This window comes from Bombina bombina, chromosome 1, assembly GCF_027579735.1.
Source record: "Bombina bombina isolate aBomBom1 chromosome 1, aBomBom1.pri, whole genome shotgun sequence".
Classification (NCBI taxonomy): Eukaryota; Metazoa; Chordata; class Amphibia; order Anura; family Bombinatoridae; genus Bombina; species Bombina bombina.
Window position 1 is genome coordinate 627,003,168 of NC_069499.1, and position 24,247 is coordinate 627,027,414.

The following is a 24,247-nucleotide window of genomic DNA, read 5'->3' on the forward strand; positions in this document are numbered from 1 at the left end:
CCTTAATGCATTTTCAATGACTTGTTATACCAGCTGCAGAGTATAAAATGTATGAAACTACATTTTCAGGTTTATTTGAGTAAATTAATTAGCTGGTTTTGTGTTTTTAAACCATCTATTACAATGGGTTGTAATATCATATCTCATTATGTTATCACGTTGTGTACACACACTTGCTTCCTTATCTTATGTTTGTGTGTACAACTAAGCTTAATACTTAGAGAGAACAATGGAAAAATAACATTCTATTACTTAACTATCCTGCACCCCACAGTGAGTGTAATTTCTTCTGCTGGCTGTGTTTACATAGGCTTGTCGCTAAATTAGACTCCAGTATAGAAACTTTCAGTATCGGTTGGGATACCACACGCTAAATCAGCTATTTCAAATGCTGAAATAGGAGTAAACGAGCTACTTGTAATCAATTTAATACACTACAGCAGGTAAAATGGATCATTTGGAACAATTTAAAGGGAATAATTTTTAAATAAACTGTCCCTTTAATCAAACTTTAGCTTTAGATCAATTAATTGAGCTCTTCAACAATGCTTTAAAATTTAATAATCATATACAGAGAAAGATGTCCAATATAATGGCTAATAACGCCAAGTTGCTATAGTAAAACATTGGAAATCTGGAAAAATTCCCAGTTCAGCTATGTGAGTTCATGAAATTAATGAACTGGTTAGTCTGTATGAGTATTATTATATACAATTAAACAAATATATTTATATAAACAAGTGATTTTTCTGTGGGAAGAGTGTATAAATAATATCTATAAAATGAAGTCTCTTCTGGAATGATTCCATAAAATGTTGGTTGATAAAAAATATACTAGAAATATATTATAAAATGCAGATGGCAGAAAAGAAGCAAAGGAGGTATTTTAGTTAGGGGCATTTACAAAGAATATTTTGGAAACCTTTTTCAGCAGTTATACATAAGCATAAGTGTATGTGTGTTTGTGTGTGTGTGTGTGTGTGGGGGATACTGAACCTGTATTAATATAATTAAAACTGTTTCTGGAAACACAAAACAAAAAATTTTTTCCAGCTTTGAGAAGAAGACAAAGACTGGTTGTCATGCTATCCATTTTACTTTTATTAATAAGCATGCTAATATTATTCAAAACTGTATGTCGCATATTTGTAAAAAATTTATAACATTGTTAATAAAGCGGGATTCATTAAAAAATGGAAGTGCTGCCCTCAGGAAGCAGGCCCAAAGTAGTGTCTCCTCCTCCATGGTAAACCCTCCACTCTCAAAGTATAGGCTTTAAATGTTCCTATAAACTATGTTCTTTGCACTAGGCATATCTGGTGCTATCCTGCTGCTCTTAGACACTCAGGCTGTATAACTCCCCTGGAAGATGCCTATTTCCCTTACTTACTGTTACCCATCTGTTCCCTGTCTCCTTCTGCATGTCTCTGCCTCTCCTCTCCACTTTTCTCTTTCCCATATTCCTTCTCCAAATGCCTGTATATAAAAAAATAAAAGAGGACATGAAAATGGAAATATAACATGAACAAAAAAGGTTAATAAATTAGGAACAAAAAGATAAAATGATTAAAAAAAGATTGAGGTGCTGGGTAAGGGGTATAGAGATATAGGGATACGGTATTTGACACGAGGGGAAAGGAGCCATGATTGTGTGTGGAACTTGCCCTAATCCTATGAACCTTGTGTATATGTATGTGTGTGTTCCTGTGTAAAAGCAGATAAGTACTCAGGAGCTGGGTGATGTTATCTCCTCCTACTCCAGAATCTATATAAGTCTAACCTTTCCCTGGCACTAGCATTGGTGGTGTTTACCCTAGGCCTATTCCAAATCCCTCTCCTCAGCCCCTCTTACCTGTGGCCCTTTCTTCCGAAGTGGTATTTATGTATTCTGTGGCTGCAGAAGCAGTGGCATTGTGGTTTTCCTTGTTAGTGGTAGTGGTGTCTTGAATGAAAGAAAGCCCAGAGTGCATCAACTGAAGAATAAAATGCAACCTTTATTCAGTGTACATTAAAACAATGCCAAAGTAATCACAGTCACAAGTGCCAGCAAGTCCTAGATGGACCAACAGCCTACACGTTTTGTTCCGCAAATGGCACTGTGTCAGGGCTATTGCACATGTGTACATGGTAACAATTTATACTCTCCAAACATTAACCCTTTGTAGTACCTCTCATTAATGATTCAATCAATTTCAAGAGTTAAATAAAGAAAGTTCCAATATGTTGTACTTGTGTATCCTTTGTATTATTGTTATGCCTCTCCATCTTATTTTATAAAAAAGGGCTTAAAGTGATGGTAAATCCTAGCATTTCTGAAACTTTAGGATTTACCATTGGAATACATAAAGGGGACTTTCAGCGTTTGCTGCTAAAGCAGCCCACGGCAGAACGCTATTTGGACTGGCTCCATATTCCCCGCACGCCTATTGGCTAAGAGGTGGAAATGTCACCTCTCAGCCAAAATAGCGTTCTGTCATGGGCTGCCTTAGCAAGAGTTTGATAGGCCCTCAGAGCTGAACATATCATTGGCTATTTGGGAAACGTCTCCCTGAGCAGATAAATAGCTTTTGGTTGTAATACAATTTTTGAACTATAGATGGCCTATGCAGATTCATTTTCAACACTGCTAACAGCTTACTATATCTTTTAATTGTATATTTAATATGCTCATTATTTCTTGATATTAATAAACTTATCTGGCCAACATATATATCCCATCTGATATAATGTAGTATGTATTTTTAGAGACTAAACATGAGTATATTACTTATCATATTGTAAAATGTGTGTTTAAAAGTTACATTTCTATTGTTGTACACTATGCTTGTGGATATAATTTTAATATCCATTATGTTTAGGACAAATATTCATAGGACAGTTTATTTATTATGTATTAGTCTTATTTGGAATTTCCCGGTCAGACCAGGTTCTGAAAAACAAAGAAAAAGCATTATTTATTTATTTTTATCCTGAAGGTTTGCAAAACATTTTGAATTCCTCAATACAGCCATTCATTTAATATAGGACATTTGTCCAATACAGTATAAGTTTCAGATAATTACATATACATATATATCATTTATACAGTCTAGGTATCAAGGACATATTTGAAATTACACAATTAATTTTATATGAAGTTCTATTTTTTCCCTTTTAAATCAAGATTTCAATTCTGATATGCTTTCAAAGAACACATGTTTTTCTGCTAGTCAGCATACTGTGTATTTAGTTGGTTCAGGGGCAATTAACAGGCCTGTGCTAATTACTATATCCTCAGAATTTTGTTTGTATATCTGACTTCATGTACAGAATCTTGTCTCCAACACCCCAGGAGGCATCCTGGCCTGTAGTGTGGATCTCTTTGCTCTTGAAATCTGTGCTTCAGAACAAGAGGGGGTTGTTTTACAAACATTTTCACAAATAAAAATGAATTACTGGTCTTATCATATATCTATGTGTAGATAAATATACACATATATATATATATATATATATATATATATATATATATATATATATATATATATATATATATACATACTGTATATATATATATATATAAATATTATTTAATAACACTCACAGATATCCTGACATAAAGCCCCCTTCCAATTTTAAATAGATGTAGGACACATGTATTTAAATTGGTTTAAAGTCAGTGGTACTTGGTGAGTGTACTGACAGTATGCTTCATAGACAGCCTCCTATGAAGAGAGTCCGTTACTTTTGAATCCTCATATTTATGCTCTTTAGCTAGGCATCTTTAAACTACAGTACTTTTTTCATGCATTTGGGGATATGACACTTCATTCTCCCTCTATGACTTGTAGTTGATATCTAGGATGGCACGCTCGCAACTGGTTAATATGGACCCATTTATCCATAAAGGTATCATTTATAGGGATCCTTATTTTATAGTCATATGGAGATATTTTGTCAGTAATGACAAAAGGACCCTTCCATGACAGAAGGAATTTCATCTCCTTAACCTGATCTCTTCCAAAGTTATAAAGATAAACTTTATAATTTATTTCATATTACTTTTTGAAAGTTTTAAGATCATAATAGGTTTTAGCGGCAGTTGCAGACTTTTCTATGTTACTTTGAGCAAATGCAAAGGCATATTGGCAAGTTTTGGTCTGATGTACAGTACAATAGATGTTGAGGTAGAACCATTCTTCTATCAGTCATCAATTCAAAAGGTGACATCTTATTAGCACTACTTGGAGTTGCTCTTAATGCCATTAGGACTAGAGGTAATTTTACATCCCAGTCTTTACCTGTTTCGTTTACAAACTTTTTGAGGATTTTCACAATGGACTGGTTGTAACGCTCTACACCACCACTTGAGGCAGCTCTATATGCAATATGGAGCTTTCTTTTGACCCCTAGTATTTTCCACATTTTTATCATCACTTCGCTAGTGAAATGAGTCCCCCCAATTGGATTTGATTCGCTGGGGTAAACCAAAACTGGAAAACATGTGGTTGATGAGCAATGCTGCGCATGTTTCAGCACTATTGTTAGGTGCACTGATGCACTCTTGATGATCTAGTTATTGGACCAATAAAATGAATTTGTATATCTGACCATGGCATTACCATCCCCCTTTTCTGCAATGGTGCTCTATGCGTTGGCTCAGTGAGTTGGAACTGTAGACAGATTAAACAACCTTGACAGTAGGTTTGAACATCCTGCAACATATGTGGCCAAAAGACATAGTCACGCAATATTTCATACGTTAATTTGACACCACGATGGCCAGATGTGGGAGCATCATGGGCATGTTGAAGCATGAGACCTCTGAACTTTGTAGGTACCACCCATTGCTGGATGCCAGTTTTTGAGGTTCTAACTAACAAACCATCCTGTAACTTGAATTGTGATCTGGATTTCATTAAGATTGTAAGATCTTCCTTGCCAATACCGCCCTCTTTTGAGATGGGGTTGCTTTCAGGATCTTCTATGTGTTTATAGAAGATACCTATAATGGGGTCTTCTTTTTGACTAGTGATCAGGTCCTCACTAGGTGAATCCTGACTCCATTGTACCAGGTTAGGCTCACTCTGTTGTTTAGCCTGGTTTCTGGTAATGGCTTCTACCTGAATTGTACCCATTAAGTGGTCGATATCAAGGAGTTCTCCAGTTATGGCTCCTTGTTTGGCTAATGAATCAATAAGATCATTGCCTTCATTTTCAGGACCTAGAATCCTGGAATGACCCTTGGTCTTTTTCCATTGTATGGTTAACACCTATGTGAAGTTGGCACCCCATGTTTGGAAAAACTGAATTAAAATATACCATTCGTATGTGCTGCGTTTGTGCTGATTTGTGCCGCAAAAACAAAAGTTTGTGCAAGTTTGGTTTAGGAGATATTTTTTTATGAAACCCCGTCCACTTTTCACCCCATGTTATGTAAATTTAAAAACAAATATACCATTTGTTTGTTCTGCGTTTGTGCTGATTTGTGCTGCAAAAACGAACGTTTGTGCCGGTTTGGTTTTGGAGATATAGCGCATTATATTTGCTGAAACCCCGTCCACTTTGCACCCCATGTTATGCAATTTTAAAAACAAATATACCATTTGTTTGTGCTAATTTGTGCCGCAAAAACGAACGTTTGTGCTGGTTTGGTTTCGGAGATGTAGCACATTATATTTTCTGAAACTCCGCCCACTTTTCACCCCATGTTATGCAATTTTAAAAACAAATATACCATTTGTTTGTGCTGCTTTTGTGCTGATTTGTGCTGCAAAAACTAACGTTTGTGCCGTTTTGGTTTCAGAGATATAGCGCATTATTTTTTATGAAACCCCGTCCACTTTGCACCCCATGTTATTCAATTTTAAAAACAAATATTCCATTTGTTTGTGCTGCGTTTGTGCTGATTTGTGCTGCAAAAACTAACGTTTGTGCCTGTTTAGTTTAGGAGATATTGCACATTATTTTTTATGAAATCCCGCCCATTTTGCACCCCATGTTATGCAATTTTAAAAACAAATATACCATTTGTTTGTGCTGCGTTTGTGCTGATTTGTGCCGCAAAAATGAACGTTAGTACCAGTTTGGTTTCTGAGATATTACGCATTATATTTGCTAAAACTCCGCCCACTTTGCACCCCATGTTATGCAATTTTAAAAACAAATATATCATTTGTTTGTGCTGCGTTTGTGCTGATTTGTGCCGCAAAAACGAACGTTTGTGCCCTTTTTGATTTCGGAGATATATAGCGCATTATATTTTATGAAACCCCGCCCACATTGCACCCCATGTTATTTAATTTTAAAAACAAATATACCATTTGTTTGTTCTGTGTTTGTGCTGATTTGTGCCGCAAAAATGAATGTTTGTGCCGGTTTGGTTTCGGAGATATTAGCGCATTACTTTTTATGAAACCCGCCCACTTTGCACCCCATGTTGTGCAATTTTAAAAACAAATATACCATTTGTTTGTGCTAATTTGTGCCGCAAAAACAAACATTTGTGCCGGCTTGGTTTCGGAGATATAGCACATTATATTTTCTGAAACTCCGCCCACTTTGCACCCCATGTTATGCAATTTTAAAAACAAATATACCATTTGTTTGTGCTGCTTTTGTGCTGATTTGTGCTGCAAAAACGAACGTTTGTGCCGTTTTGGTTTGTGCTAATTTGTGCCGCAAAAACAAACATTTGTGCCGGCTTGGTTTCGGAGATATAGCACATTATATTTTCTGAAACTCCGCCCACTTTGCACCCCATGTTATGCAATTTTAAAAACAAATATACCATTTGTTTGTGCTGCTTTTGTGCTGATTTGTGCTGCAAAAACAAACGTTTGTGCCGTTTTGGTTTCAGAGATATAGCGCATTATTTTTTATGAAACCCCGCCCACTTTGCACCCCATGTTATTCAATTTTAAAAACAAATATACCATTTGGTTGTGCTGCGTTTGTGCTGATTTGTGCTGCAAAAACGAACGTTTGTGCCTGTTTGGTTTAGGAGATATTGCACATTATTTTTTTATGAAATCCCGCCCACTTTGCACCCCATGTTATGCAATTTTAAAAACAAATATACCATTTGTTTGTGCTGCGTTTGTGCTGATTTTTGCCGCATAAATGAACATTGGTACCAGTTTGGTTTCGGAGATATTACGCATTATATTTGCTAAAACTCCACCCACTTTGCACCCCATGTTATGCAATTTTAAAAACAAATATATCATTTGTTTGTGCTGCGTTTGTGCTGATTTGTGCCGCAAAAACGAACGTTTGTGCCATTTTGGTTTCAGATATATAGCGCATTATTTTTTAAGAAACCCCGCCCACTTTGCACCCCATGTTATTCAATTTTAAAAATAAATATACCATTTGTATGTTCTGTGTTTGTGCTGATTTGTGCCTCAAAAATGAACGTTTGTGCTGGTTTGGTTTCGGAGATATTAAGCATTATATTTGGTGAAACTCCTCCCACTTTGCACCCCATGTTATGCAATTTTAAAAACAAATATACCATTTGTTTGTGCTGCGTTTGTGCTGATTTGTGCCGCAAAAACAAACGTTTGTGCTGGTTTGGTTTCGGAGATATTAGCGCATTACTTTTTATGAAACCCCGCCCACTTTGCACCCCATGTTATGCAATTTTAAAAACAAATATACCATTTGTTTGTGCTGCGTTTGTGCTGATTTGTGCTGCAAAAACAATTGTTCGTGCCGGTTCGGTTCGGTGAGATAATGGACATTCAAGGTTTTTAGATTATGTAAACTCAAGCACCGCCCACTTTGCACCCATGTCATTAAATTTAAAAAACAAAAACCCCATGTGTTTGTGCTGATTTGTGCCACAAAAAGAAACGTTTGTGTCGATTTGGTTTCAAAGATACTGCATATTATATGTTATCAATCCTCACTAACTTTACACTTAAAGGATTACTTTCTGTTATAATTTTTAAGCTAAACAACTAACATATTAAAGTTAATAAACATTAATTAAAACCTACTGACCTATATTTTCTCCAAAACAAAGTTTCATAACGTTCTAAAAGTTATATCTTTTATTCGCCGATGATGTCACGTTATCCTGCCCACTATTTTCAGCACTGCATGTTCAAAATACTTAAATCAATAACTTTGTGTTTAAAGCGCCATTTTGAAACCTAGGTATTGTAAACGGATTGGTACAGAGCAAAGGATACCCACGGAGTGGGTTTGGAAAACAATTAAATTTGCAGACAAGATTTCTGACATACGGTAGAGATATGTTAATGAAATGCTATTGATAAAAAGCGTATTTGGGGTAGTTAGTTAGTAACAGGCATAGAAAATATTTACTTACAGTGGCCCTTTAATGTTATTAAATGTTACATACAACTATTTTCATTTGTTACCGGTTTGTGCCAAATTGGTGGATATTGCACATAATTTTTTAGTTTTTAGTTAATCTGTTTAGTTTTGCCTACTGAGAAATTACACATATGTTAGGACATGTATCCTCAGTCTGCAACCAGTAATTCATCATTGCAAATAAAAATACACTATTGTGATGGATAGAGACAATTTGTGGATGTTTTTAAGGGAAATATAGAACATCAGTGATTAAAGGGACATTATACACTATTTTTTTCTTTGCATAAATGTTTTGTAGATGATCTATTTATATAGCCCATAAAGTTGTTGTTTTTTTTTTTTTTTTTTAAATATAGTTTTTGCTTATTCTTAAATAACATTGCTCTGATTTTGAGACTCCTAACCAAGCCCCAAAGTTTTAGGAGAATACCGAAGTATACCTACTCCAGCTTGCTTCTGTTTGTGTAAAGGGTCTTTTCATATGCAAAGAAAGGGGGAGGGGGAGTGTCTGATATTTCCCAGTAACCTTTTAAACAGAGCTAAACTGGAAGCTTCTACGTAAGTTTTTTAAATGGTTTTATACTAGATTTTTATATCAGTATCTGTGCATATTATTCTTTATAATAGTGTCTATTACATGCAGTTATATGAAAATTGGTATATACTGTCCCTTTAACACTGCACATAGGGTTGTCACCTCAGCCATGTTTTCCTGGACACTTATGAGTTACACATGCTGCAGGGTTTGTAGGGAGGAACATGAATAGTGCTGTCTAAGATCACTGTTTATGTGCTGTCCAGGGGTAAAATTCATGTTCCCCTCTGCACACCCTGAAGCATGTGTAACTCATAAGTGTCCAGGAAAACATGGCCGAGGTGGCAACCCTAACTGCACCAGAAAGTAAAATGTAAGAGGGTTAATATTGCACCAGAGAGGTTAATGTGGCATTTACAGGGCCAGATTTGTATTGAGGCAGAGTAGGCATGTGCCTACAGGTGCCCTCCATAGAGGGAAGCCGTGCCCGAGCCTAATTGCTGGTGTTCTGTCAACTAATTCGACAGAACACCGGCAACAACAAGGAGGGTGCGCTCTATATAGAACACTATTCAGATAGCACCTCCTTCTTTTCCATGACCGGCAGCTTCCGTGGGGGCAGAGAGCTGCCCATTAAAAAGCCTGTCCAGCACAGGCAGGCGTTTCATTGGGCAGCCTACACCGGGGCCCTTCCCTGCCACTACGGAAGCCGCCGGTAACAGAAAACAAGGGGGATGCGCTCTGTATAGTGCGCTCTGTGCCTATGGGCGCCCAAAATGTAAATCCGGCCCTGGGCATTAAGGGATTAACATGGTAACATACCGGTTTATATGGCATACATGGGGTTATTGAAGAGTAATGGATGGGAAGGAGCCCAAGTCATAGCTTAAGTGATTTAACTGCAAAGTGAATAAGTAGAAACCCACTACTTAATTGAAAAAGGAAACTTTCAATTAAATTGCAGTAAAGCCCTCTTCAACCCCATTAGGCCTAATAAACCTCCTTTAGCCAATTTAACCTCTTTGTTGCCATATTAATCGCCTGTAATGTCATGTTAACCATAGACAGCCCAATATTAACTTGCTTAGAGTTAACAAGCGCTTAAAAACACTCAAGCAAGTTTTTTTATATGTCACTTCTTTTTTAGTCGCTTTTTTTTTTAAAACATTTAGGGGGGCATTACATCCCTGGCGATGGGGAAAAAAAATTCCCACTCGTTTTCTATGCAGCGCAGCAGTGTAGTTACACAGCGCAACAGTCTAGTTTCAGCATAACTAGACTGTTGCGCTGAGCAGCTACACTACTGCGCTGCATAGAAAACTGAAACAGGTTTTTTTCCAGTTGCCAGGGATGTAATCTCCCCCATATGTTAAATGTTTAAATATTTTTTTATGGTGTGGAAGTCACATCTGTTCTTTTGTATACCCCGAAGTTTTATAATTCTATTTGTACTTACAAACATTTTGAATCAAAGAGTACATGTACACATAATGTGCAATATCTCCGAAATCAAACCGGAACAAAAGTTAATTTTTGCAGCACAAACAAATGGTATATTTGTTTTTAAAATGGCATAACATGGGGTGCAAAGTGGGCGGAGTTGCAGCAAATATAATGCTTAATATCTTCAAAACCAAACTTTTTGGATCATCACAATTCTTCACCACGTGATTTCAGAATAATAGGTATTGACAGGGTAAACTTGGGAATTAGAGGTGGTAATATGGATAGATAATTGCTGCAACGTGAGAGCAAGTGGATCTTTATTCTAGGGACACTTGCTCCTGATGGCCTAAATGAAGACAATAATTTGGGTAATTTCTTGTAAACTTAATATAATGTGTGAGTAAAATTATGGAGTCTAATCCTAAATTGAGTTAGCTCTAGTGAACCTTAACTAGCAAAAAATTGTTTACTTAACAAAGTCCTGAACTATTTATTCAGGGCAACAAATTTTAATGAATTCCGATCACTGTTACTTTAAGGAAGGATTCTGTTCCAAGTATATGCATCATTTGTTACAAATAGCAAAGTAACGTTTAACATTGTAAATAGTAGCATGTATCTTTTTGAGGAATCAAAATACATAACACTGAAATTGATGGGAACCTATATTCACTGGCAGCAATTCCGTAGGTGGTTGCACATTGAACTGCTTTTAAAAAGGGCAATATCTAATTGATTAGTATACTAGCACAGAAGAAGCCAATCTATTGTTGAAACGTACGTCGGCGAACTCAGTCTGAATCTGAGTCTTGGGAGGAACGTAACTTCACAGTTATTGCAGGAGGACAGCCCGACATAAAAAGTCTTAGGATACATTGGCGGGGAGATAGTGTAGAAGGAGGAGTGTTGGGACATTGACACGGTATACCTCCGCGGTAAGTCTGCACCGGGGTTGCCTGGTGTTCGGCCGCATAGAGATTGAGCTCCTTCCAGGATCACTTCCACCTTTAATCCGCAAGTCAGCGGTTACGCTGAAAAGTTTATACAAGGCATCTGCAGCGACCTGTGTGTAAAGGCATCGGCCACTGTTTGGATTACAAATAATCTCTTTTTTCTGTTGGATGGTCTGTGCATGACCAACAGAACTGTGATTTAATTGCTGTCTCGCTTCTAAACACTACGATAAGTATTATATGTAACTATGATATAGTGTACAGGGTATTGATTTCAGCAAATCTTCACTATCTGTGTATTGAAAAGTTTGTAACCTCCTTTTTAACTCAATTATTCATGGTGCATATTTAGGTGGGAAATGAGTATCCTACCGGATTATTTGAATGTTTATTTCTATGTTCACTGTGCACAGTAGGGTTGTTCTTGTGTATATATGTGCAACAATCTAAGTAAAAATTTATTTGACAAAGAGTGCTAGTATAAGGTATCTTTATTTCTTGTTTATTGTACTACACTGGTTATTTACTACCTTAGCACCGATATGATTATATATCTAAAGTCATAATTTTCTATAGACCTGAGCAAAGTAATTATTTTAGTCCAAACTGGTACCAACATTCGTTTTTGCGGCACAAATCAGCACAAACACAGCAAAAACAAATGGTATATTTATTTTTAAAATTGCAAAAAATGGGGTGCAAAGTGGGCGGGAATTTTTATAAAAAAATAATGCGAAATATCTTCGAAACCAAACCGGCACAAACGTTCGGTTTTTGCGGCTCAAATCAGCACAAATGCAGCACAAACTAATGGTATATTTGTTTTTAAAATTGAATAACATGGGGTGCAAAGTGGGCGGAGTTTCAGCAAATATAATGTGCTATATCTCCGAAACCAAACAGGTACAAACGTTAGTTTTTGCGGCACAAATCAGCACAAACAAATGGTATATTTGTTTTTAAAATTGCATAACATGGGGTGCAAAGTGGGCGGGTTTCATAAAAAATAATGTGCAATATCTCCTAAACCAAACCGGCACAAACACCGGCACAAACGTTTGTTTTTGCGGCACAAATCAGCACAAACGCAGCACAAACAAATGGTATATTTGTTTTTAAAATTGAATAACATGGGGTGCAAAGTGGGCAGGGTTTCATAAAAAATAATGCGCTATATCTCCGAAACCAAAACGGCACAAATGTTTGTTTTTGCAGCACAAATCAGCACAAATGCAGCACAAACAAATTGTATATTTGTTTCTAAATTGCATAACATGGGGTGCAAAGTGTGCGGAGTTTCAGCAAATATAATTCGCTATATCTCCGAAACCAAACCGGCACAAATGTTTGTTTTTGCAGCACAAATCAGCACAAACGCAGCACAAACAAATGTTATATTTGTTTTTAAAATTGCATAACATGGGGTGCAAAGTGGGCAGGGTTTCATAAAAAAATAATGCGCAATATCTCCTAAACCAAACCAGCACAAACGTTCGTTTTTGCGGCACAAATCAGCACAAACACAGCACAAACGAATGGTATATTTTAATTCAGTTTTTCCAAACATGGGGTGCCAACTTAGGTATGGTTAAGACATTGGATACCAGTAGATTATCAATCTCGCAGAACAACTTGCCATGTTTGACTGGTTTGTTGTTAGTTTTCTGCATGCCATTTCTTTTCCAAGTTGGCAGGTATTCAACCAAACTGTCACGCACATAATTTGAGTCAGTAATGACCACAAATTAATGAATACCTTGTTCAATAGCCATCTCAATTGTTTTAGAACAGCAGTGAGTTCTGCAACTTGACTGGATCTTGGTCCAATGTTGAAACCTACAAAAATATTTGGGCATCCATTGGCCCGAGTTATACCAATGTCGGCGACTAATCTGCACTTATTTTCAATAATGGCATGGTAAGAACAACCATCAATATATACCCAAGGTAATGTTTGACAACGGTCCTCATTGTATATTTTATATGGGGAAAGCAATTGCTCCTCCAGGAAATCATCAGGATTCTTTTTGTTTTGCTTATAGCGAATTTCTAAAGGCCAGCCTTGTAAGGAAAGAGTTCAAGCTGTTATGCGGTTATTAGACAAGTTCCCCTCTCTTATTCTCTCACTTTGCAGATATAGCAAAGGCTGGTGGGCTGTTTCTACAATAATTTTCTCGCCCTGTATATAGCTGCAGAAATTTTGTAGAGCCTTTACAGTAGATAAGAGGGATTTTTCGCAATCACTGAACTTTATTTCTAAATTATCATGCTTTTGGTATAAAACAGCACTCATGCTTATATCTGTGTAACCTGTTTCTAAGTAGAAAGGTTTACCACCTTCAGGGTACGCTAAGCAAGGTGCTTGAGTGAGTTTTCTCTTCAGCTTTCTATTGGCTGTCTCTTGAACCTCACTCCAGTGCCATTTCACATCCTTCTTTAGAAGAAGTACCAGTGGTTTAGCTAATTCTGCATAATTATCAATACATTTGCAAGAATGAATAATTCGTCATACCCAGGAATGATCTCAATTCCTTTAAGTTAGTTGGGTTCTTAGAATTTATTATAGCTTCCACCTTTTTCTTCTGAGGATTTAACCCTTCAGAAGTAACTTCATGTCCCAAGAAGTTTACACGAGTGCGGCACCATTGAGCTTTCTCTAGGGATAATTTGACACCTGCCCTTTTGAGTTGGCTGAGGACATGTTTGAGCTGTGTGATGTGTTTTTCAAAGTCGGTGCTTTTGATCAAAACATCATCAAAATAAGATAACGTCCCCCTTTCCAGTGCATCAGGCATAGCCTTAAGCATGAATACAGAAAATTAATGTCCTGAAGCCATTTTTACCCATGGACCGATTTTTTTATATCCTAGGGTATTGATTCCTGGATCCTTGGGATCCCTCAGAATCATAGCTATTGTTCCTATTTTGACGTGGTTGTCTTTGGGGTTCAACTTGTTCAGCATTAATATCTTGGGGAGCACTATTTACTTGGGGTGTTTGGTTACCCTGAGAGTATTTTCCCCACTTTTGGTATTTATTTTTACGGGGATACCGATAACCTTGTGGGTGTTCATCTCTTTGAGGATTACTATTTGTCTGGGTATGCCCCCAATTTTGAGTATATTCTCTCTGCACCTCTGCCCATGATGGAGGAGGGGCAGAGTTAAAACTTTGTGGGGAAGGCCTGTTTTCTTGGGCCACCTCCGCATAAGTTTTCTTTTTAGACTCCAAATTGAGGGGGCTAGGTGACACCCTAGTTTCTGCCACAATTTTGGGGCTGGGCCTTGGTTCCCTTTTAACCCCCTGTTCACCAGACTGCTGAATAGAGTATAACTTTGTACTCTCTTTGATCAGCCAGTCCAATGAGCAGCAGTGCTCATCAAAATCTCTAGCCAAATTAATCTTGATGTGCGCGGGCAATGCTTCGTAAAATAAATTCACAAATATGAGCTTTCAAATATGGGGTAGTCTTCGGCCATACTGTACGCACTTTTTAGTACAGAAAGTAATTCTATAGGGCTTTAATTCGTGCCACATTTTAAACCGTATACAGCTATATCGGTTTTGGTGCAATATTTCCCAAACTCCTTTTTGCACTGATGCTTTGTTTCACTCCAGGAATGAATATTCATATCCTTGAGTGAAGCAAATAATTTGTGATGTTTACCCTCAAATACACAGGGCAGAAATTAAATTTTTGACTGCTCACTAGTAACATTCATTATAGATAAAGCATTTTCATAGTTCTCTAAGTGGTCAATTATAGAAGTGGTTCCATTTTTGGAAAATTTAGGTACTGCATCCCTTAACAAAGTTATTATTTAGGGGTGTCAAATAACTTATTAGATGTATCTTGGGCTTTTCTAGGGACCTTACTTTTGGGACTGGAGCACCCCTATCTGCCCTTCTTTTACTATGGGGAGACCCCTTACGCACATTAGTTTTATATGGGCTATCTGGGTAGCTGTCTCTGCCCTCTGACTCACTACTAGAGCTGCCCTCCCCATATGAAGTGTAGTAGTTCCCTGATTTTATAACATGAGGTGACTGTCTATGTGGGAAGTTTACCTCTGACCCGATAGGGTCCTCTGTTTAAATTCTTCCCTAATGTTCTGCAGTTCATTTCTCATGAATTATTTTAGGGTTATTAAAATATCTGCATTATGCTCATTATTTTCACTATCAAGAGAGGGGTATCATTATGGCAGGATTGTCTTTTTAATTCATTTAGCTCTTTTTGGCTCTGTGCAAGTTGTTTATGCAAATATTCTATTTGGGCTACTAAATTTTGGATGTACTTTTGTAAGGTGGCCATGTTCTGGGCATGCGCATTCATTTTATCCTGGACTTGCACCACCTCCTCTTCACCAAGCCTTAAGGAATAATTTTCACCCCTCAGTTGCTCCAATTGTGAATTCTGTACTTCAATTTTATTGTACATTTCATCATTCACATAGAGGAGTTTTGAAAATCATTTTGTCGCGTTTTCTCGGTTTTTGAGGTTGGCCAAATTTTAACAGCCCTTGAAATTTTTCACTTTCGCCACACCATATATTATTTGCAATATTTTTGGCCTTAGTCTTCAGCATCTTAATGTAAGTGCCTAATTCTCCCTTAATACGTAATCTATTTTGAAGGTGAGTATTGGCTTCTGTTTTAAGCGTTTCTGTCTGACTAATGGGCGATTTTGGGGAACATATTTCAATACTATGTATAGATTCAATTTAATCACTTCTAGTAACAGACATTATTATTTTAGCTTAGTATTTGGTTAAAATAAAACGCTAATACAATTTTGACCAATGAAATTTTTTTTTAAATATTAATATATATATATATATATATATATATATATATATATATATATATTTTTTTTATAATAATTTATATTTACTAGAAATATATTATATCAATGTGATAAAGATAATAATATCTACTGCAGTGCCTCCAGATAGTATGTTGGTATACCAGGTTATAAATATAATTGAATTATTATTATTCTTTAAAATAACCTCCAATTAAAATGTATATACAAAACAATTGAAATTAATATTTATTCCTAAATCCATATATTAGTTAAATTTATATACACACTGAACTATATTTATGTAGAAACTAGATTATGAATCAATTATATACACGCTTATTCAGCTACAATATTCTTTACAAACCAAACCAAAATATATCTATAAAATTAACCTTACTTACAGTGAATCATACTAAAATACCACAATAAAATACAAGAATATGGACCGCTAATTTAACAGTGTTTAGCTAAACAATATACAAGATACTTCACACAAATGAGAATCCCAGCACAGTATATCATTAGCCAATAACACTAATTCAATGCCCAATATAGATTACAAACTTTCTCTGCTTAATTTACAACAATCAGAGATTTAACCACAATAACCAATTTATATGAAATTTCACAATAATAAGCCTGATTTAGCGATATGAAGTACAAAAGACCTTTATCTAGCAAATAAAATTATTTAGCATTAATTCGACTAGTTCTAAACTATACAGGACTATAAAGATAAACTTAAAATGCCAAATATGCTCTTTAAATTACCAGCTATAATAAAACTGTAGCAACAATGAATGTATTTGCTTTAAAATATTAAATTAGCACCATATACATTAACACATAACCAATGAGTGTTCAGCTTCCAGAATTTTTTGTGGGTCATCTAAGAAGAATTTAGTCCACTATTGCAAGGATACAGGCCTCAAATTGTTATCTTAATTTGTCCAAGAAAGTGTCCCAAAATGGCAGAGAATATACTTGGCACACAACCTGTGTGTTTCTCTCTAGTGTGTGTGGCAATCTTTATCAAAGATAAACCCCTCCTTCTTTTCTTTAATCCTTCCCACAAGAGTTTGTTAGGCCCTCAGAGCTGAACATCATTGGCTATTTGGGAAATGCCTCACTAAGCAGCCAAATAGCTTTTGGCTGTAATACCATTTTTGAACTATAGGTAGCAGCAGACACCCAGAAATGCAGTTTCATTTTCAACACTGCTAACAGCTTTCTATATCTTTTAATTGTATATTTAATATACTCATTATTTCTTGATATTAATAAACTTATCTGGTCAACATATATATCCCATCTGATATAATTTAGCATGTATTCATAGAGACTAAACATGAGTATATTACTTATCATATTTTAGAAGATGTGTTTAAAAATTACATTTCTATTGTTGTCCCTTATTAATATAAATACAGTATGCTTGTGGATATCATTTTAATATCCAGTGTCTGGACTTATGTTTAGGACAAATATTCATAGGACAGCTTATTTATTATGTATCAGTCTTATTTGGAATTTCCAGGTCAGACCAGGTTCTGAAAAACAAAGAACAAGCATTATTTATTTATTTCTATCCTGAAGGTTTGCAAAACATTTTGAATTCATCAATACAGCCTTTCATTTAAAATAGGACATTTATCCAATACAGTATAAGTTTCAGATCAATACATATACATATATATCATTTATACAGTCTGTGTATCAAGGAAATATTTGAAATTCATGTTATATGAAGTTCTAATTTTTCCCTTTTAAATCAAGATTTAAATTCTGATATGCTTTTAATGAACACATGTTTTTCTGCTAGTCAGCATACTGTGTATTTAGTTGTTTCAGGGGCAATTAACAGGCCTGTGCTATTTACTATATCCTCAGAATTGTATTTGCATATCTGACTTCATGTACAGAATATTGTCTCCAACACCCCAGGAGGCATCCTGGCCTGTAGTGTGGATCTCTTTGTTCTTGAAATCTGTGCTTCAGAACAAGAGGGGGTTGTTTTTTTTTTTTTTTTTTTTTTTTAAATAATTTTTATTGAGGTAAATATATAGACATCACTACAATCATAAGGTAAAGTACACTGCGAGCAAACATTACATATTTTTCAGGGTTGTACATTCTCAATATGCATCTGACATGAAAGCAGAGTATCACAGTATCAACAACTTAGCACAACCCCCTTGGTATCACAGGCACATTATACAGTATTTAGGTAAATCTGCCAAGTGAGATACATTATACTATACCAAGTTGAAATACAACTCTCTAAAACAATATAGGGCAGGAGCCTTGAAATGTAAGTAGCAATGCCTATTATACACACAAGATAACATATAACATAGTACCTCAGTTTTTTCTATTTCAACCGGTTTAACCTGACGTACATCCTCCACAAAGTACGAAGTCACTTATGGACTTCCCTTCCCTGTAATAATATTCAGTCGGAGGAAGACTCCATAGGCCCCTATTTAACCTTCAATGAAATAAATCAATAACATATACTCTCCACAGGTAAGCCGCACTAGAGGGAGTAAAAGGTATGAGCTTCAGGGGAAAGCACCCTTTAACAGGCTAAAAAAGCTCTATAGGAAGTATTGCGCTCGCCCCCTGTGGAGCAATTACAGGTCCATGGTAAAAAACTGCATAAGTGGGCCATTATAAGCATAAGAAGAATAAGGATGGGCAGAGACTTCTCAAATCTGCCCTTAGAAATTACCTTAGTGGGGGGGGAACTAACGTTGTGTATGACCTGCTCCTTCTATATAGATATGGTCTCTGTGTGTATTATAAGAACTATATAACTATATACATATAATCAAATACATGGGGTATAAGCAGATGACCAGGTATACGTCAACCCTAGGGTACAAAAATTCTAAATTCCACTATTTCTGGAACATACTGTAAGCCCATCCCAAACTGTAAAATAGGCATAGGTCCCCCCTAGCTCAATAGTAATTAGAAATATTAGTAAGAATCCCTTCATGGATCCGGGGGATAAGCCATATGCTACCATCTGTATTTACGGGAGGGAATATAGTTCCAAAATAATACATAGCATCAGAGGGTATAGGGAAGCTTGGAAAAGGTTTATGAACAGTGCACATATTGTTGCAATGTCGAGCACCTTTAGAAACCTGTATAAATCTATCAAGATATAGAGTAGTGCGTACGTATGTGCAACATTAATATAAATACCATAGAAGGTATAACATAGCAAAGCAGCAATCCCCATTACTTACTACAGGGAGTGCAGAATTATTAGGCAAGTTGTATTTTTGAGGATTAATTTTATTATTGAACAACAACCATGTTCTCCATAAACCCAAAAAACTCATTAATATCAAAGCTGAATATTTTTGGAAGTAGTTTTTAGTTTGTTTTTAGTTTTAGCTATTTTAGGGGGATATCTGTGTGTGCAGGTGACTATTACTGTGCATAATTATTAGGCAACTTAACAAAAAACAAATATATACCCATTTCAATTATTTATTTTTACCAGTGAAACCAATATAACATCTCAACATTCACAAATATACATTTCTGACATTCAAAAACAAAACAAAAACAAATCAGTGACCAATATAGCCACCTTTCTTTGCAAGGACACTCAAAAGTCTGCCATCCATGGATTCTGTCAGTGTTTTGATCTGTTCACCATCAACATTGCGTGCAGCAGCAACCACAGCCTCCCAGACACTGTTCAGAGAGGTGTACTGTTTTCCCTCCTTGTAAATCTCACATTTGATGATGGACCACAGGTTCTCAATGGGGTTCAGATCAGGTGAACAAGGAGGCCATGTCATTAGATTTTCTTCTTTTATACCCTTTCTTGCCAGCCACGCTGTGGAGTACTTGGACGCGTGTGATGGAGCATTGTCCTGCATGAAAATCATGTTTTTCTTGAAGGATGCAGACTTTTCCTGTACTACTGCTTGAAGAAGGTGTCTTCCAGAAACTGGCAGTAGGACTGGGAGTTGAGCTTGACTCCATCCTCAACCGGAAAAGGCCCCACAAGCTCATCTTTGATGATACCAGCCCAAACCAGTACTCCACCTCCACCTTGCTGGCGTCTGAGTCGGACTGGAGCTCTCTGCCCTTTACCAATCCAGCCACGGGCCCATTCATCTGGCCCATCAAGACTCACTCTCATTTCATCAGTCCATAAAACCTTAGAAAAATCAGTCTTGAGATATTTCTTGGCCCAGTCTTGACGTTTCAGCTTGTGTGTCTTGTTCAGTGGTGGTCGTCTTTCAGCCTTTCTTACCTTGGCCATATCTCTGAGTATTGCACACCTTGTGCTTTTGGGCACTCCAGTGATGTTGCAGCTCTGAAATATGGCCAAACTGGTGGCAAGTGGCATCTTGGCAGCTGCACGCTTGACTTTTCTCAGTTCATGGGCAGTTATTTTTGCGCCTTGGTTTTTCCACACGCTTCTTGCGACCCTGTTGACTATTTTGAATGAAACGCTTGATTGTTCGATGATCACGCTTCAGAAGCTTTGCAATTTTAAGAGTGCTGCATCCCTCTGCAAGATATCTCACTATTTTTTACTTTTCTGAGCCTGTCAAGTCCTTCTTTAGACCCATTTTGCCAAAGGAAAGGAAGTTGCCTAATAATTATGCACACCTGATATAGGGTGTTGATGTCATTAGACCACACCCCTTCTCATTACAGAGATGCACATCACCTAATATGCTTAATTGGTAGTAGGCTTTCGAGCCTATACAGCTTGGAGTAAGACAACATGCATAAAGAGGATGATGTGGTCAAAATACTCATTTGCCTAATAATTCTGCACTCCCTGTATATATATATATATATACCCCCTTCTAAGTGCAAATCTACTTTTGGACTTCTGTAGACATAAGAACATTCTTGTAAAATATATTAGACACAGGGCTATCATACAGTTAGGCAAAAAGAGGGAGAGAAACAGAACAAAAAAAAAAAAAATATATATATATATATATATAAATAACAGGAATAAAGTCTTTTTTTTTCTTTTTCTTTTTTTTTTTTTTCATCAGATTAAACAGGCAGCCATAGATAAAAATGTCCAGCTTGAGATTCTCAACCAACACCTGACCTACGGGAACAAAGGCAATGTAAAAAGAATGTTAGCTTACAGTCCTTGCATGGCGAGAGGGGGCAGGCAGGGTGGAAGATCCGGGGAGCAACAAGGCAGCCAAGATTGACTCGTTTTTGCATAGTAGTGACCCCAACTTGTGGGGCATTGCCAGCTAATGGTGCACACTGTAAAGCTCCTGGTACTATCATAATTACTCTAGATGGGCATGAGCCACACTCTGGGGAGCCGGCCGCACTCCCCCCAGCGCCAACCCACAGCCCAATCTGAGCATATCCATCTGTACGGACCTGCAGAGTCCCGACAACTCCACTACCACGCACATTATCCTCGTGTGCTCTTGAGTCTGTTACCACCACAGCTGAACCACATTTCTTAATGACCAAGTCAGCGGAAGTACTCCACTCGCATATTTGCTCCTGAAGGCTCCCATAGCACCGCTCCACCTCACCGTCAGTTGGCTGCAAACAAGTAGGTATGCAGGAAGGAGATCGTACCGGGGCAGGCCCCAGATTCAAAGCAGCGCCCGTTGCTCTCCCAGCAGACCGCAAATCTTCTCTTGCTTCATTTACAGATGACATCATGTCATCTAATCTTTTGCAAAATACATTTTCAAACTCCTCCAAGTAGTTCTGCACCACAACAAGTAGCTCTGCCATAGCAAGTAATCTAAATCAGCTGCGTGGTAGACCACAACTCTCAGAGGGCTTCAGCACAAACCAGGCCCAGCGTGCACAATAGACCTTTGCTCTCCTCCACCTAGGGAATTCCCCCTCCGATTCACCAGATAGCTTTCAGTCTGATAGAAGGTACACATAGAATGTGTAAATCTCACTTTAGTAGGCTTAAGACTCAATAAATCAAGTAAAATTAATACTGTTTCTTGGAGCTCCAGCACTATACGTCTGCTCTGTTTGAACGTTAGCTCCGCCCCCCAAGAGGGGGTTGTTTTATAAACATTTTCACAAATAAAAATAAATTATTGGTCTTATCATATATCTATGTGTAGTTAAATATACATATATATATGATTTAATAACACTCAGATATATCCTGACATCATGCATGCGGTTAAGAAGGTTGGTGTAGATGAGTCTAAAATTGCACCTCATTCATTTAGAATTGGTACTGCTACCAATACTGCGCTTCAAGAATATAGCATATTGGTCATTGGTGCTCAGACAGGTACAAGTTATATGTTTGCCCCCTCTGTTGGAAGGGCACAGTTAGTTTACTGTTTGAGGTTTCTCTTGGTTTTTTTTTATTAATTTATCTCTTATTGTCTTGGGGTAGCACCATGTTTTGATTGTTTTTTTTTGTGCTGTTGCTAATTATTTTTGTTTTTGCAGCCCATCATCCCGGTGCCACCAGAATCTGGGTAGTTGGACATTCATTTTTCCATTGGGTCTCTATTCATGCCCTGTTTCTCCCAGGGGTCAGAATTTTGGTTTTCCCACTTCCAAGGTGTCAGTTCAGTGGCTAGGGTGTAGGGTGATGTGTTGGCACAAATTGCCAGCTGTGTTAAGGGAGGCTCAATAGCTGTAAGCTAAGCCACTGGTAGTAGTCATTCATTTAGAAGGCAATGACTTATTGGCTTTGCCAGCATTAGACTTAATTAAAATTATTCAATCTTATATTTGCTGGTTTAGAACTTGGACTCCGTGAGTCATCATTGGTTAGTCTAACATCATAGCTAGACGCAGGTAGATGTACATGAGCTCAGCTAGTGCAGCTTACAGGGTTAGGCAGAAGCTTAAAAGAGACATCGGTAAGACTGTCACTGGGTCAAATGGCTTTGTGGTACAGCAGAAAGATATTACGGCCCACAAGAAATGAGCTTTATAGGACTGATGGAGTGCATTTCACTGAGGTGAGTTTAGATATTTTAATTGATGATATATACAAAGTTTTTGTTCCTTTCCTGTAAGTCAGGTTGATGGAGGTGTGGTGGCATAAGGATAAAATTGGGATGTTATCTCTTATGGCAGGACATTGAGGCATTTGGCACATGATAGTAGAACAAGGGGAGTGATGGCCAAGATCAAGGTAGTAGTGGATTGCTTCAGGTGTTACCTAAATTGCCCCTCCCACATGTCGGTAGGCCAGAAGATCTCACAAACCCATTAGTATCATCTCCTTGGGCAAAGTTTAACTCTGTTGCAGATCGGGTGGGGCCACTTACCTCTGTTGGTCCTGGGGAGTTTAGCATCTTAATTACTGCCATCTTGCTTAGTCTTGTCAGTTTATAGTTTAATGTATGTGTTTAATAAAGGTGACCAGTGATGGTCTTGTTATTTATTCACAAAAAAAGTTGCCCTGTGGTTATGTGTGGGGTAGTGGTTATATAGCTCTTCTGCTGGAAATGACTTGGTAGGCCTTTAATCCCTTATTTTAAAAAAACACAAATTGGATAGCCAAGGCGACCCAACAGAAGTATACACCTGATAGCACTCTAAAGTCCTAATACTATTAATGCAATCATGAGGAATTAATAAAGGACATTAGCTCAATATTGGTATGTCAAAAGGATGGATAGTGTGATAATAAAATGTAACTTTATTAGTATAATTAAAATCAACCAAAACATACAACAAACATACATACAATTAAAACTACATAACGGAGGACGGTCAGCGTGTGAATTAAAGTGAGTGCTTATGTATTAGCACCACTATGGACTCAATAGCACTGGGGGTTAAATAATAACTATTAAGGGCGTCAAATTCTGTATAGACTCAGAATAAATACTGTGTGTCCCCAAAATAGTTCCGTATATAACTGTTCTTAATGAAAAGAGCTCTTTTCATTAAGAGCTAATGTCCTTTATTAATTCCTCATGATTGCATTAATAGTATTAGGACTTTAAAATGCTATCAGGTGTATACTTCTGTTGGGTAGCCTTGGCTATCCAATTTGTGTTTTTGTAAAATATCCTTTTATACAAAGCACCTTTCCTGGAACTCACAGCCATTTCACTGGAGTATCCATTTTCTTGGTAATAGTCCGCTTAAACATTTAGTAGTGCCATTGGTAAATCTTTTTTGTCTTTAATCCCTTATGTATATAAAATAGAT